At 44.5% G+C, this 16,622-nt stretch overlaps 1 protein-coding gene and 1 long non-coding RNA gene across 2 annotated transcripts in view; both read right to left on the bottom strand.

Annotated features, from left to right (window-relative positions):
• The window catches only part of LOC111976858 (membrane-associated guanylate kinase, WW and PDZ domain-containing protein 1-like), a 134,906-nt gene that overhangs the window by 78,215 nt on the left and 40,069 nt on the right, over positions 1-16,622 (bottom strand).
• The window catches only part of LOC139029034 (uncharacterized), a 4,889-nt gene continuing 3,155 nt past the window's right edge, over positions 14,889-16,622 (bottom strand). The window contains exons 2-3 of the long non-coding RNA XR_011481262.1: positions 15,907-15,932; positions 14,889-14,968 (exon numbers count right to left, since the gene is read on the bottom strand). This is a non-coding gene — a long non-coding RNA (uncharacterized lncRNA). The remainder of the gene's footprint in view (positions 14,969-15,906; positions 15,933-16,622) is intronic.

The raw sequence follows: 16,622 nt of genomic DNA, 5'->3' as shown, positions 1-16,622 counted from the left end.
GCAGGGGAAGAAGGCAGAAGGGTGATGGTTTTCCTAGCCTGGTACCACAGCTACACCACGGGGAAAGAGAAGGGTGATCGGTTTCTAGCCCTCGGGTTCACAGCTAAAACAGTGGGAGAAGCAAGGCAGAGGGATGATGGTTATCTAGCCATGGTTTACCCTAATGTCTAAGACGAGGCTCTACACCAGGGAAGAAGACAGAGGGGTATGATGGTTTCTAGCCTGGTTCAAAGCTAACGCAGGGAAGAAGGCAGAGGAGATGGTTTCTAGTGCCCTGTTCTCACAGCAATCCAGGGGCAAGATAGAGCAGAAGGTGTGAGTGGTGTTATCTGATAGACCCTGGCTTCTCAACAGCTAAACGCAGGGGATAGAAGGCAAGAGGGCTGATGGTTTTCTAAGAGCCTGGTTCCATCAGCTAACCAGGGGATAGAAGACAGGGGTGATGATAGCTGTTCACATATCCTGGAGGATGAGCGGGTGAGGTTTCCCTGGTTCCAAGCTAAAACGCAGGGGAAGAGAAGACAGGGGTGATGTTTTCTAGCCTGGTTCCACAGTAAACCCAGGGGAAGAAGAAGGGTGATGGTTTCTAGCCGGTTTCCACTAGCTAAACAGGGATAAGAAGCAAGAGCGAGTAGGTAACTGGTTACATTTCCAGGGGAAAAGCATAGGTGATGGGCAAATCATTGAGCCCTTGGTCAGAGGTCAATCTAGTGTGCCACAAGGTGGTGTGGTTCAACATATCTGTTTCTTCCTTAACATGTCCACCGCACAAGTTGTGTCAGTGACACTCTGGACGATGTTAGGGCTGTCCGAGCCATACCTTTAACCAGCAACCAAGAGGACCACTTGGAGCGCTGAGCCAGCTGGAAGAGTGGGCCACATCCAACAACGTGCTCCCTGAATGGGAAAAAAGTCTTGAAAGGAATATGTGGATAGCTTTCTCTAAGATCATCCACAAACCTGCACCAACTAAATCTAGGAGGACAGGAAGTACCAGTGGTAAAAACAAACTAAGTAATCTTGGTTTTCATCTAGACCCTCATGGTGACACAGATGTGGAGCAGTCAAGTGAGGAAGGCCTCAAAACACCTGCCACATTGACTGTTCTTGCCAGAAATGGCCTACCCACTGACGACTGGTCACAGTCTATACTAACTGTCAGGATCTTGTCGATATACGGTAGATGTCCGTTAGTTGGATGAAATAAAAAGCACTAGACAGGGTAGCAGAGGAGGGACCCTTGAGGAATCAATCTCCAGAGGTGGAGCAGTCCAACCACAGCTCCCACTCCTGCAAGAGCAGTCCAACACACAGCTTCCCCCATGCAGAGCGTACACAACCCACAGCTCCCTCTCACTGCAGAGCAGTCCAACCACAGCCCCTCACATGCAACAGCGGTCCAACCAACAGCTCCACTCACTGCAGAGCAGTCAACCACAAAGGCTCCCCTCACTGCAGAGTAGGGAAGAGCCGGCCTGCAGTGCACCTGGTAGGACAATGCACACTCTTGACCAGTCACTGAATGAACCTGCTCCTCTCAAAAAGGTAACTGCACACACAGGCTCCTGAAGAAACAGCCATGAAATTGTCCTGTATAACTGTCGCTGTGTAGAACTGTCCTTATAACTGCCCTGTGTAACTGTCCTTGGTGTAAATGTTTGTAACTGTCCTGTGTAACTGTCCCTGTGTAACTGTCTGTATAACTGTCCTGTGTAACTGTCCTGTGTACTGTCCTGTGTAACTGCCCTGTGTAACTGTCTGTGTAACTGTCGCTGTATAACTGTCCTGTATACTGTTCCTGGTAACCACTGCCTGTATAAATTGCCGCTGTGTAACCTGTCCTGTGTAACTGTCCTGTGAACTGCCCGCTGTGTAACTGTCCTGTATAACGTGCCTGTATAACCCACTGCCCTGTGTAACTGTCCCGTATAACTGTCCTGTTATAACCGTCCTGTATAACTGTCCTGTATAACTGGCCTGTATAACTGCCCTGTGTTAACTGCCCTGTTGAACTGCCCTGTGTAACTGCTCCCTGTATATACTGTCCTGTATACTGTCCGCTGTGTAACTGTCCTGTGGTAATCTGTCCTGTGTAACTGCCCTGGTGTAACTGCCTGTGTAACTGCCCTGTGTAACTGTCCTGTATAACTGTCCTGTATAAAACTGTCGTGTATCAACTGTCCTGTATTACTTCCTAAGGTATAACTGTCCTGTGAACTGCCGTGTAACTGGCCTTAAACTAATGTATGTAGGTAACTAGCCCTGTATAACTAGTCCTGTGTAACTGCCAGCTAGTGGTAATGCCGCTGTGTAACTGTATCCTGTGCTAAACTGCCTGTGTAACTGCCTGTATAACTCCCCTGATATTACTGCCTGTATAATCTGTCCTGTGAACGCCTGCTGTAACTGACGCTGCTGTAACTGTCCTGTGTAACTGTCCTGTGTAACTGTCCTTTGTAACTGCCATGTATAACTGTCCTGTGTAACTGCCTGCTATAACTGTTCTGTGTAACTGCCGCTGTGTAACTGACTGCACTGTCTGTAACTGCTGTGTAACTGTCCCTGTGTAACTGTCCTGTGTAACTGTACTGCCTGTGTAACTGTCTGTGTAACTGTCCCTGTATAAATGTCCTGTGTAACTGCCTGTAATAAACTGTCCTGTGTAACTGCCGCCTGTGTAACTGTCCTGTGTAACTGCCGCTGTGTAACTGTCCTGTGTAACTGCCCTGGTGTAACTGTCATGTGTAACTGTCCTGTGTAACTGCCCTGTATAGCCTGTCGCTGTGTACTGCCTGTAATAATCTGTCCTGTGTAACTGCCTGTGTAATGTCTGTGAACTGCCCTGCTAAACTGTCTGTGTAACTGCCTGTGTAACTGCCCTGTATAACTGTCCTGTGTAACTGCCCCTGTATATTGCTGTGTACTGCCCTGTATAACCATCTGTTGTACCGCCCTGTGTAACTGCCCTGTATTAACTGCCCTGTATAACTGCCTGTTAACTGCCGCTGTATAACTGCCCTGTGGTAACTGTGCCTGTTAACTGCCCTGTCATAACTGCCCTGTATGAACTGCCCTGTATAAACTGCCCTGTTAACTGCCTGTATAACTTGCCGCTGTATACTGTCCCTGTGTAAACTGTCCTGTGTAACTGCCCTGTATAAGCTGTCCTGTGTAAACGCCTGTATAACTGTCCTGTGTACTGCCCTGTGTAACTGTCCTGTGTAACTGCCTGTACTACTGTCCTGTGTAACTGCCTGTTGTAACTGCCCTGTATACCTGTCCTGTGTAATGCCGCTGTATAATTGCCCTGTGTAACTGCCTGTATAACCGTCTGGTGTAACGCCCTGTGTAACTGCCCTGTATAACGCCCTGGTATAAACTGCCCTGTATAACTGCCTGTATTTCCTATGCCTGTGTAACTGCCCGTGTAACTGCCTGTATAACTGCCCTGTAAACTGCCCTGGTATGAACTGCCTGTCTAACTGCCCTGTATAACTGCCCTGTAAATACTGTCCTGGTGTAACTGTCTGTGTAACTGCCCTGTGTAACTGTCCCTGTGTAACTGCCCTGTGTAATGTCTGTATAACTGCCCTGTTACTGTCCTTGATCAACTGCCCTGGTTGAACTGCCGGCTGTAATAACTGTCCTGTGGTAACTGCCTGTGTAACTGTCCTGTATAAGCCCTGTAAATAACTGTCCTGTTTATAACTGTCCTGTAATAAACTGCCCCTGTTATAACTGCCCTGTATAACTGCCCTGTATAAATGGTCCTGTCTAACTGTCCTGTATACTGTCCTGTATAACTGCCCTGTATAAACTGCCTGTAATACACTGTCCTGTATAATGCTCGTGTAACTGTCCCTGTAATACTGTCCTGTGTAACTGGCCCTGTGTAACGTCCTGTATAATGTCTGTATAACTGTCCGTGAACTGTCCCTGTGTAACTGTCTGTATAACTGCCCTGTATATCTTGTCCTGTGGTAACTGTCCCTGTGTAACTGCCCTGGTATAACTGTCCTGTGTAACTGCCCTGTGTAATGTCCTGTGTAACTGTCCTGTATAACTGTCCTGTATAACTGCCCTGTGTAACTGCCCTGTCTGACTGTCCTGTATAACTGTCCTGTGTAATGCCCTGTATAAGCTGCCCTGTATAACTGACCTGTGTAACTGTCCATGTGAACTGTCCTGTGTAACTGTCCTGTGTAACTGCCCTGTTGTAAACTGCCCTGTGTAACTGCCTGTATGACTATCCTGTATAATGCCCTGTATATGTCCTGTATACACTGCCATGTGTAACTGTCCTGTGTACTGCCTGTTAACTGTCCTGTGTAATGCCTGTGTAACTGTCCTGTGTTAACTGTCCCAGTATACTGTCCTGTATATACTGTCCTGTGTAACTGCCCTGTGTAACTGTCCTTTGTATAACTGTCTGTGGTAAACTTGCAACTGTGTACTTGCCTGTATGACTGCCCCTGTAATAACTGTCCTGTGTAAACTGGCCAATGTGTAACTGTCCTGTGTAACTGCCCTGTCTCACTGTCCTGGTGTAACTGGCCTGTAATAACTGTCCTGTGTAACTGCATGTGTAACTGTCCCTGTGTAACTGCCTGTTAACTGCTTGTAACTGACGCTGTGTAACTGCCATGTGTAACTGTCCTATGTAACTGTCCGTGTAACTGCCCTGTATAACTGCCCTGTAATAACTGTCCTGTGTAACTGCCTTGTGGTAACTGTGCCCTGTGTGACTGCCCGTATAACTGTCCTGTGTAAACTGCCCCTGTGTAACTGTCCTGTATAACTGTCCTGTATAACTGTCCTGTGTAACTGCCCTGTATGACGCGCCCTGTATAACTAACCTGTATAACTGTTCCCTGTGTAAACTGCCCTGTGGTAACTGTCCCTGTTGTAACTGTCCTGTGTAACTGCCCTGTATACTGTCCTGTATAACTGTCCTGTTTGTACTGCCTTGTATAACTGCCCTGTATAACTGCCCTGTGTACTGGCAATGTGTAACTGTCTGTGTAACTGCCCTGTATACTGCCCTGTGTAACTGCCCTGTATGACTGTCCTGTATAACTGTCCTGTGTAACTGCCTGTTATAATTCCCGTATACTGAACCTGTTAACTGCCATGTGTAACCTGTCCCTGTGTAACTGTCCTGTGTACTGCCCTGTGGTTCAACTGCCTGTGTAACTGCCCTGTATGACTGTCCTGTTAACTGCCTGTATAACTGTCCTGTATAACTGCCATGTGTAACTGTCCTGTGTAACTGCCCTGTGTAAATGTCCTTGTGTAATGCCCTGTTAACTGCCCTGTATGACTGTCCTGTATAACTGCCCTGTATGACTTGTCCTGTTGTAACCTGCCCTGTGTAACTGCCTGTGTAACTGTCCTGTGTAACTGCCCTGTATGAACTGTCCTGTAATAACTGCCATGTGTAACTGTCTGTGTAATCTGCCCTGATGACTGCCCTGTATAACTGTCCTGTATAACTGTCCTGTATAACATGCCCTGTATGACTGTCCTGTATAACTGCCATGTGTTAACTGCCCTGTGTAACTGCCCTGTATGACTGTCCTGTATAACTGCCATGTGTAACTGTCTGTGTAACTGTCCTGTGTAACTGCCTGTATGACTGCCTGTATAACTGTCCTGTATAACTTGCTGTACGACCACCGCCTGTGAAACGCGCACTTAAACCTCCACTGCTGTCAGACTGTATAATAAAGTCTCGCTCTTAAATGGTTTTCCCAAAAATGTTATTTTTTACAATCACATTTTACAATTTTCAATTTTCATCATAAAAGTCCTGTAATGATTCAAGTGTTCTGTATTCTATTATGTCACGTAAGTATGTGTTTATAGATTTTCATTTGTGTTTTGGTATTATTAAATCATGTTAATTCTGGCATCTTTTTCAGTTTTTAATCTGTAGCAAGATATAAATTAACTCAAATTAAAGATTTTCTCTCTTCTGTGCGGAGGTGGTGTCCCTGAAAATCTCCTTTACAAATGTTCGTTACACATAATGGTCTGACAAAACACAACAACTGTGTGGGACTATTCAGAGGAGATGCTTTCTACTACATTGGTAATTCATTTTACCCTTCGGGCCTGCACTTTAAAGTTAGCACCCTTCTCAATATCAACCATCTGGCCATTATTTAAGCAATTAACAGGTTGGCTAATGTCAAACCAAGCTATGATATGCTAGCTAACCGGAAGTCAGTCTCTTGGTTAATGATTAGTGAACTGGAGTTTCTCTATCTGAAGAGTTGTTTTGTACAAAAGAGCCCACAAGATCCCTTACAAACGGCAGGGGGAGCTCACACACACACAGACACACACACACACACACACACACACACACACACACACAGCACCCCACACACCACAACCACACACACACACACACACACACACACACCCACACACACACACGACACACACCAAACACACACACAACACACACACACACACAACACACACACACACACACAGAGAGAGCCTCAGTATACTACAGTGGAAGGGAGTTGTCAGAAGACAAACAGACAAGACAGGGGTCATTGGTGTTTTCCTCTCTTTACAGAGCAGAGCCATCACACACCTGGCAGATTGGTGACGAAGTCCTAACTCATCTGTGAGTACGACAGTCAGACACACTTCTCACACACAGGTCAGTGGAGGCAGGCTACGCAAACAGCTGGTACATGAGTTAAAGTTGTTCGTCAGAACCAAAGCCGCACTGTGTTTACTTCCTGTAAGGATTTCAGGGGCTCTCTCTTTTCTTCTCTCTTTTAGGCCGGCAGGCCTGCCTAGTGTTAGATACGTTTGGGCCAGTTACCGAAAAGGTTGCTGGATCGAATCCTCGAGCTGACAAAGGTAAAATTGTCATTCTGGCGCAGGCAGTTAACTCACTGTTCAATGGTCTAGGCCGTCATTGTAATTAAGAATTTGTTCTTAACTGATTGTAGTTAAATAAAGGGTTCAAAATCTCAGTGGCCCTTCTAGATGACAGAGAAATAATGGTTTCATACTCCAACCAAATAGCCCCATACAATACCTACGTGAATCACCTACTTGGAAATATGTACTGGGATTATACTGCTTTTCTTCTGCTCTGTTAATGCCATCACAACACTATGGAGGGAAAATACAGTTTGTTGGGATTTGAGTCATCGTTGTTGACGTACAAAGTCCCCTTGGTGGATATATATATATGTCTGTGTCACAAATGTGTTCTAATCCTCTACTGTATGAGGGAGTGGAGGAGGTTTTGTCCCTGTCGTATCTCTACACTGGGGTATCTGATGGGGGTGACTAATGCAGGTGTGCTGAGATTGAGCTTTTCCTCTATGTGATTTCTGTAACAATAATCCATTGGTCCAACCAATGTTTTTTTCAACTTAAACCCCTCCAGTCGAAGTTTATGCTTCTAATATAGAGTTAAGGGCACAAACCTCTCTCTTTTAAAGCAGTTCAAATATCTGTGTTCATTCTTTTTTTTAGAAAGGGCTAAAAATGCTTCGTCATCACTGTCAGCTTAAAAAACCCATTTTACCTGTCAGAGCCTGGATTAATTACGTTAAGTGATTACTAGCATGTGAAATGCAGAACCTAAGAGATAAAACACCATGCAGCTCAGTGAATTATGCTCTGTGTAGAAAGCCTGTCTCTTATACACATCTAGATGTGTATAAGAGACAGCACACACACACACACACACACACACACACACAGAGAGAGAGCCTCAGTATAATTACAGTGGAAGGGAGTTGTCAGAAGACAACAGAGACAGGGGTCATTGTGTTCCTCTCTTTACAGAGGCAGAGCCATCACACACCTGGCAGATGGTTGACGGAAGTCCTAACTCATCTGTGAGTACGACAGTCACGACACACTCTCACACACAGTCAGGGAGGCAGGCACGCACACACAGCTTGGTAAGAGTTCAAAGTTGTCGTCCAGAACCAAAGCCGCACTGTGTTTACTTCCTGTAAGATTCAGGGGCTCTTCTCTTCTTCTCTCTCTTTTAGGCCGGCAGGCTGCCTAGTGGTTAGAACGTTGGGCCAGTTACCGAAAGGTTGCTGGATCGAATCCTCGAGCTGACAAGGTAAAAATCTGTCATTCTGCCAGGCAGTTAACTCACTGTTCAATGGTAGGCCGTCATTGTAATTAAGAATTTGTTCTTAACTGACTTGCCTAGTTAAATAAAGGTACAAAATCTCAGTGGCCTTCTAGATGACAGAGACAATAATGGTTTCATACTCCCAACCAAATAGCCATACAATACCCTACGATGAATCACCTACTTGGAAAATGTACTGGGATTATACTGCTTCTCTGCTCTGTATGCATCACAGACACTATGGAGGGAAAATACAGTTTGTTGGGAGTTTGAGTCATCGTTGTTGACGTACAAAGTCCCTTGGTGATATATATATGTCTGTGTCACAATGTGTTCTAATCTCTACTGTAGAGGGAGTGGAGGAGTTGTTTGTCCCTGGTAGTATCTCTACACTGGGGGTATCTGATGGGGTGACTAATGCAGGTGTGCTGATTGAGCTTTTCCTCTATGTGATTCTGTAACAATAATCAATTGGTCCAAACCAATGTTTTTCACTTAAACCCCTCCCAGTCGAAGTTCTGCTTCTAAATATAGAGTTAAGGGCACAAACCTCTCTCTTTTCAAAGCAGTCAAATATCTGTGTTCATTCTTTTTTTTAGAAAGGCTAAAAATGCTTCGTCATCACTGTCAGCTTAAAAACCATAAAACCTTTTTCAAAATGGGAGTTACAAGTTCCTTTTTAAATTCAAACCCTAATGTCAGTAGAGCTCTCATTTGCAGAGTGAACCACTGGAATTAGATGACATAATGGATTCTTCAGGCAGACAGACAGACAAGCAGGCAGACAAGCAGGCAGCAGGCAGACAAGCAGGTAAGCAGGCACGCAGACAAGCAGGCAGGCAAGCAGGCAGACAAGCAGGCAGCAGGCAGACAGCAGGCAGGCAGCAGGCAAGCAGCAGGCAGACAAGCAGGCAGACAAGCAGGCAGACAAGTAGGCAAGCAGCAGGCAGGTAGGCAGGAGGCAGACAGGCAGGCAGCAGACAGGCAGGCAGCAGACAGGCAGGCAGCAGACAGGCAGGCAGCAGACAACAGGAAGACAAAAGGCTCAGTGAGGAAAGGCTTGGCCTCATTACTATCTATGTCCCTCCTTTCTATTCTCTGAAACGACAAGAACAATGACTGGGACTAACTCAGGCTTGGCCCCAGCACTAATCAACTTCCCAAGCCACTCAGCATCAATGGAATGATTATTTGTCAAGTCGTGAAAAGTTCCAGTTTCTTGTATGGAAAGGAAACGGAGTATACAGCATACATAACCATTTCAGCAGAGACTATAAATCAGGAATATCTATACTAATGGTCATGTTGTTCCTAAATACAGTAAGATAAACTAAACTAAATACAGTAAGATAAACTAAACTAAATACAGTAAGATAAACTAAACTAAATACAGTAAGATAAACTAAACTAAATACAGTAAGATAAACTAAGTAGGATCCAGTGAATGGTCTATCACTACTGTTTTCAGCCTAACCTCCTCTTACAGTAATAGGGGGTAAATTATCCCTTTAACTCAAGGTTCTCAAACTCGGTCCTGTGTACCCCATTTTGGGTTTTGTCCTAGCAGTACACAGTTGATTAAAAAAATCTACAAAACGTCAAGCTTTGATTATTTGAATCAGCTTTGTAGTGTTGGGACAAAAAAGGAGTTTGGGAAACGYTGCTTAACTGTTTGAACAACAGTAACTACTGAGGGTAATTATTAATGACCCCTGAGGTGTGAGAGAGAAATATACCCAGCCACAAACACCTGCCCCAGAACAGAGAACAGACACATACAGTAGAACTAGACAGCTACAGCCTCGCTGCAACAGCCAGTCTCAGTCCTGTTTCTAAGGACAACAAGAGGGGTATTACATGTTGCACTTCCAGTGTGCAAGAAAAGATGACAGATTAAATAGTTATCTGCATATAAATGGTAGGGTGTGTGTGTGTGTGTGTGTGTGTGTGTGTGTGTGTGTGTGTGTGGTGGTGTGTGTGTGTGTGTGTGTGTGTGTGTGTGTGTGTGTGTGTGTGTGTAATGTAGACTATAGGCTGAGGAACTGAGTGTTTAATGACCAACCTATGACACATACTGTACAGTACAGTGTAGTAGCACATCATAAAGCCTGGCAGAGTAACACACACATTCTAGTGTCTGGCCGAATTTGACTTTGTGTTAACATGATGAGTACCTGTTAGTATCCGTATCCTGTTTACAGCAGCGTCAACACAGGAGACATAACCTCTCTCCCCAGAAATCTGATACCAACAACCTCACGCCACCGTTAGCCAGTTATACATTTTACCTGTCAGAGCCTGGATTAATTACGTTAAGTGATTACTAGCATGTGAAATGCAGAACCTAAGAGATAAAACACCATGCAGCTCAGTGAATTATGCTCTGTGTAGAAAGCTTTAGAAGGGACTACCATAAAAAAAATCAGTCATGATGACCTAAAAATAGGACTGTGCCCTTGCTTAAATTATTAGTATGATTAGGCTATGTCAAATAKAATATTATTATGATTAGGTTATATGTCAAATATAATATTATTATGATTAGGCAATATTTCAAATGAAAGGAAATGGATTGTCTCATTTTCAGTACCACGACTGAGGATATTTCAGAAGCATAGGGATAACCACGATTGCAAAGTTAAACAAACCATATAACTCTCAACACAAGGACAACATTTAACAGGACTCCCGGGTGGGCAGTGGTCTAGGGCACTGCATCGCAGTGCTAGCTGCGCAACCAGAGTCTCTGGGTTCGCGCCCAGGCTGGGCTGGGTTCGCGCCCAGGCTCTGTCGCAGCCGGCCGAACCGGGAGATCCGTGGGGCGACGCACAATTGGCATAGCGTCGTCCGGTTAGGGAAAGGGTTGGCCGGGAGCGAGGGTTTGCCGGTAGATATCCTTGTCTTCCAGTATGGTAAAATTAATAAATGTATGGCCTCTACTGTAAAGTCGCCTGGATAAGAGCGTCTGCTAAGATGACTAAAAGTAAATGTAAATGTAAATGTAACAAATTTCCACTGTAATGTAAACAAAAAATATTTTACTTTGCAATCATTGGTTTTTGTTTGACATATATTTTAAAGTGAAAAATCTGAGTCTCACTCTGAGCATCACTCTGTTACCATGGAATTGCCCATAGCCAGCTCCAGCTTCACTAGACAACAGATACGACAGGTAGCCTCGCCGTTAAAAGCGACGTGCCCTTGAGCGAGGCACTTAACTCTAATTGCTCCTGTAAGTCGCTCTGGATAAAAGTGTCTGCTAAATGTAATACATTAACACATAGAGAGGATATGTGGAATGTTTCTATCCTGTATACTCTCTTCTCTCTCSTCCTCTCCCACTCTCAAGKGAATTTCAGCCCATCCCTCTCTCTAGCCATCTCGCTCCTCCTCTCTCTGGACATCAGAACAGCTTTCACTAACCTCAATTTGGATGAGGACTTCTACTTCAATGAGTCAGAGGCGAAGGACATATTGATTATCCTGGACCAGGCCCAAATCCTGACACTCGATGGAGGAGGAGGCGGCGCTATAGAGGCCKGCGTGTGAGATACCTGAAAAGACTACGCCGGAGAGTGGATAAACCGCCTCTGCCCTTGGCGAGTGTGCAATTACTGGATAATAAATTGGATGAGCTCCGTTTGAGACTATCCTACAAACGTGATCAGAACAAATCTAATATCCTATGTTTCACCGAGTCGTGGCTGAACAAGGACATGGAAAATATAAATCTAGCTGGTTTTTCTATACACCGGCAGGACAGAATTATAGCATCGGGAAGATCRGGGGGGGGGGTTCTCTTTCTTAACAACAGCTGATGAGCGCTCTGTAATAATAAGGAAGTCTCAAGGTTCTGCTCRAATTAGTTAGAATACCTCATGATAAACTGGAGACCATACGTAGCTGTCTATTTACCACCACAAGACCGCACTCAACAAGCTGTATAGGACCATGAGCAAACAACTAAATGCTCACCCAGAGGCGGCACTCCTAGTGGCCGGTGATTCAACGCAGGAAAACTGAAATCCGTTTWACCACATTTTTATCAGCATGTCACCTGTGCAACTAGAGGCGAAAAACTTTCGATCACCTTTACTCCACACACAGAGACACATACAAAGCTCTCCCTCAMCCTCCATTTGGCAAATCTGACCATAATGATATCCTCCTGACTCCCGCTTACAAGCAAAAACTCAAACAGGAAGTACCAATGACATGCTCAATATGGAAGTGGTCCGAAGAAGCGGATGCTAAGCTACAGGACTGTTTTGCTAGCACATGTTCCGGGATTATTCCGATAACCTTAAGATTTCGGAATTAATGCCTAAACTTAACCTTTAACRCAAAATGTTAAGTTTACAACAACTTCAAAATTGCATGTTTGAGAAACATGGATGAGCTAGTTGCAACTWCCTGGTAACCCTGCACATTGACTCGGTACCGGTACTCCTCAGTATTATTATTTTATTGTGTTTTTCTATTTCCTTTTGACCCTTTTATTTGCTTTTTTTTCTTACTTTAACTCATTGTTGGGCAATAGCTCGTTAGTAACCATTTCACGGTAAAGTGTGACAAATAAAATAAGATTTATTATTTTACTTTCCCTATCTCTATTTAGTCATCTCTCTACCCCTTTCTCTTTTCTCTCCCTCCTCACTCTCTCTTTCCTCTGGTATTAGCGGTAGCAGCATATGCCACTAGGTGTAACAAGGTGTATTTAATGCGGAGACAGACAAGTATGGCACTATACAGGGATGGTATAGCCAAGGATTAGTAATCTTAGCGGTAAGCAGCCTGATATAGTCAGTTAGGCTCGAACAAAGAGTTGTAGAGTTAGCGTGGTGTGAAGCATAGCTATAGTGCAATCGCTTAGTGTGTATCAACGGTGTTATTTATGCGTAGCATGCGTAAACAGCTATATGCTCGTACTGCAGCTGATGTAACAAAGGTGTTTAGCGTGTTAGTAGCTAGGGAATACAATGCCACTTACGGTGTATAAAAGGTGTGTTGAAAGGCGGTAGCTAGAGGCATCAATGTCCACTAGGTGTACCAGAGGGTGTTATTAAGGGTTAGCGAGCCTATGCACTTAGGGGAAATGTAACATAGGATGTAAGTTCAGCGTAAGCAGAGATTCAGCACTATATGCACACACTAGGTGTTAGAATAAGTTGTGTGTATTTGCGGTAGCAATAGCATTATGGCCTACTAAGAGATGTAACATAGAGCGTAGATAATTTAGGCGGTTATAGGCGCATGACATATGCACTTAAGGTGTAGACATAGGTGTAATTTCTCCTAAAGCGTGGTATAGACAGACAATGTCCATGATAGGTGTAACAAGGTGTATTAGCGGTAGCAGCATATGCACTAGGTGTAACAAGGTGTATATGGGTAGCAGCATATGCCACTAGGTGTAACAAGGTGTATTAGCGGTAGCAGCAATATGCCACTAAGGTGTAACAAGGTGTATTAGCGGTCGGCGAGCCTATGACCCACTAGGTGATACTAAGGTGTGTATTTAAGGGTAGCAGCATATTCCACTAGGTCGTAAACAAGGTGTAATTAGCGGTTAAGCAGATATGCCACTTAGTGCGTCATACAGGTGTATTAGCGGTAGCAGCATATGCCACTAGGTGTAACAAGGTGTATTAGCGGTAGCAGCATATGCCACTAGGTGTAACAAGGTGCTGCGGACACTGCTGATGTTCTCCTGCTCCTGGGGAAGGTTAGGAAATGGAACGCTGATCGTCCAATCAGCAGCCTCGACATCACCCCAGGGGGATGGAAGGAGCTGGTGCCGAATGGTAGACTGTGGCAGTGGGAATATTTTATTTTATTTAACTAGGCAAGTCAGTGAGAGGGAGCAGAGAAAGAGAAAGGAAGAGATAGACATTTTAAAAAGAGAGAGAGAGTGAGAGAGACATGACAGCCAGGATCGCAGGCGACAGGAAAAGCAGGGATGGGCAACTGGTGGCCCTTTTTTGGGGGGCGGGGTGGACAGGGTCTCAATCGGGGTCTCAACTTACTGTTGAGAGTTAGAATAATAAAATACACAAGGTGCAATTTCAATATTTGGTTGTGCATCAGCAGTTCTTCTATCGCTACGTCCGTCACTGACAGTCACTCAATTAGCCATGTCAGCCAAAATGTTTTAGATTGAGTCTAGTGGCCAGCTATCTAAAAGGCTAGGGCCTGCTCAGACTGCGTGGCTATGGATGTGGGTATGCAGAACCACGAGCTACTGCGGCCCCACATGATGATTTAGATTTTTGGGGGGCCCCACCCCCATAAAAGTTGCCCATCCCTCACCTAATGGGTACGTAAACCCCTCTCCAGTACCAACATGTCTGTGTGTTTGTTTGAGGTGTGAGGCATCGCAGCCCTGCTAAAAGGATGAGGGGGCTTAGGCAAGCCTGTCTGTGCATCTGTTATGTCATCAACATTGTTTCCACACGCTGCCACTGAGCAGCAGCAGCAGCATCATCGAAAGCTTTCTCTCGCTCTCTGTCTGTGTACATAACATTAGACTTTAGCTATGTCTCAAGGCAGGCAAAACGATGGGTTGTCCAATGCCTGTCATCAGGTATAGAATTAAAATATGCTTTAAACATTTTACACCTCCATTTTAGTCATTTAGCAGAGTGACTTACAGTTAGTGCATTCGTCTTAAGATAGCTAGGTGAGACAACCACATATCACAGTTGTAGTAATACCTGTTTTCCTCCGAGAAGTTATCAGCAAAGTCAGTGCTACTAGATACTCTTTGAAGAGGTAGGGTTTCAGATACTCTTTGAAGAGGTAGGGTTACAGATACTCTTTGAAGAGGTAGGGTTTCAGATACTCTTTGAACGATAGATGGTAGGCAGTAGAGATAGATATTTTTGAAGAGGTGAGGAGTTTCAAGATCCTCTTTCTTTGACGTAGAAGAGCGGCTTATTCAAAGAGTTATACTGAAATCTATTTCAGACCTTTACAATTTATGGAGTATCTGAACTCTCTCAACTTCAGTTGAAGGGAAAGTTGAAAGGTAGAGTCTAGCTTTATCTTTTCTGACAGAGGTATGGTTTCAGATACTCTTTGAAGAAGGTAGGCGTTTCAGATATTTTGAAGAAGGTACAGGTTTCAGGATTACTCTTTCTTGCATAGAGTGTTACAGAGGTTTAAGCAACAAATAAGAAGTATCTCTTTGATGAAAGAGGTAGGGTTTTCAGACTTCTTGTTTGAGAGTTAGGTCTAAGTTTCAGGCATACATGCTCTTTTGAAGAGGTAGGTTTCATCAGAAAGAGATTCGGTTTAACGACCTCAGAATTTAATGCTGCTTTAGAAGAGGGGTAAGGCGGCGCTGGGATAAGTTTCTAAGATACTCCTGACCTGTTGGAAGAGGTAAAGAGAGTTTTCAGATACCCTCTTCGGTCTCTAAACTCTTTTCAGAGGAGTATCTTCTTGCTATACCCCTGAAGTCTGAGAGAGTGGCGCGTGAGGTTTTCACATGATACTTCGGTGACGTCTCCTCTACAAAAAACGTCCTTTTTCTCAATAGAGAGTCTTTCGCTCTGGTGAAACGCTTACAAACCCACAACTTCGTTCTTGACATAGGAAATTCTTTTACTGAAACACGTCATTACATACTACCGAAGACTTCTCCCTCTGCACACAAAGAGTTCTATCTGTAAGGAAAACGCAGGGAGTAGGCTCGGTTTCAGGATCTCGCCTCTTAGAGGGAACATCGTGGTCATATACTGATAACTACTTGTGAAGAGGTAGGTTTTTCAGATTACTCTCTGAAGAGGTAGGGTTTCAGATACTCTTTGAAGAGGTAGGGTTTCAGATATTCTCTTGAAGAAGGTAGGGTTTCAGATCTCTTTGCAGAGTATGGTTTAGAGGTTACTCCGAAGATGGTAGATTTCGATACACTCTACGTCGAAGAGGGTAGGGTTTTCAGTTCTCTTTTGAGAGAGGTGGGGTCTTCAGATCCTTCTTTTGTGCAAGCAGGTAGGGAGTTTGAAAGTTTACGAATGTTCCGTCTGAAGTGAGTGTAGGATTTCAGATACTCTTTTACTTGAAGAAGAGCGTAGGGGGCTAGTCCTAGTTTCAGACACTATTTGAAGAGGGTAGGGAGGAGGTATGTTGAACTTCTCACACTGACCGATACTCACTCTTCAGTAGTATCTGCCTGAATCTCCGTGGAAGGAGGTAGGCGCCGTTTCACGCATACTCTTTGAAGAGGTAGCGGGCGGCGTTTCCTCAGTGACTTCTGCTGAGCGGTAGAGTTTAGCATACTCGCCTCTCTGAACGAGGTCCGCGTCTAACTCAAATATTTGAAACCGCTTATCTCTTCAAAGAGCATTTTTTGGACCTACCTGTTCACAAAGAGTTATCTAAATTTGAAAACCGCTACACTCTTTAAAGGAGGGTTATCTGGGAAACCGGCTTAACCGCTTTCAAAGCTTATCTACCTAACCTTGCAAAGAGGGTATCTGCAACCTTAACCCTC

Source organism: Salvelinus sp. IW2-2015, linkage group LG17, assembly GCF_002910315.2.
Source record: "Salvelinus sp. IW2-2015 linkage group LG17, ASM291031v2, whole genome shotgun sequence".
Taxonomy (NCBI): Eukaryota; Metazoa; Chordata; class Actinopteri; order Salmoniformes; family Salmonidae; genus Salvelinus; species Salvelinus sp. IW2-2015.
The sequence above is the reverse complement of the archived record's forward strand: the minus strand, read 5'-3'. Positions and strand labels throughout refer to the sequence as shown.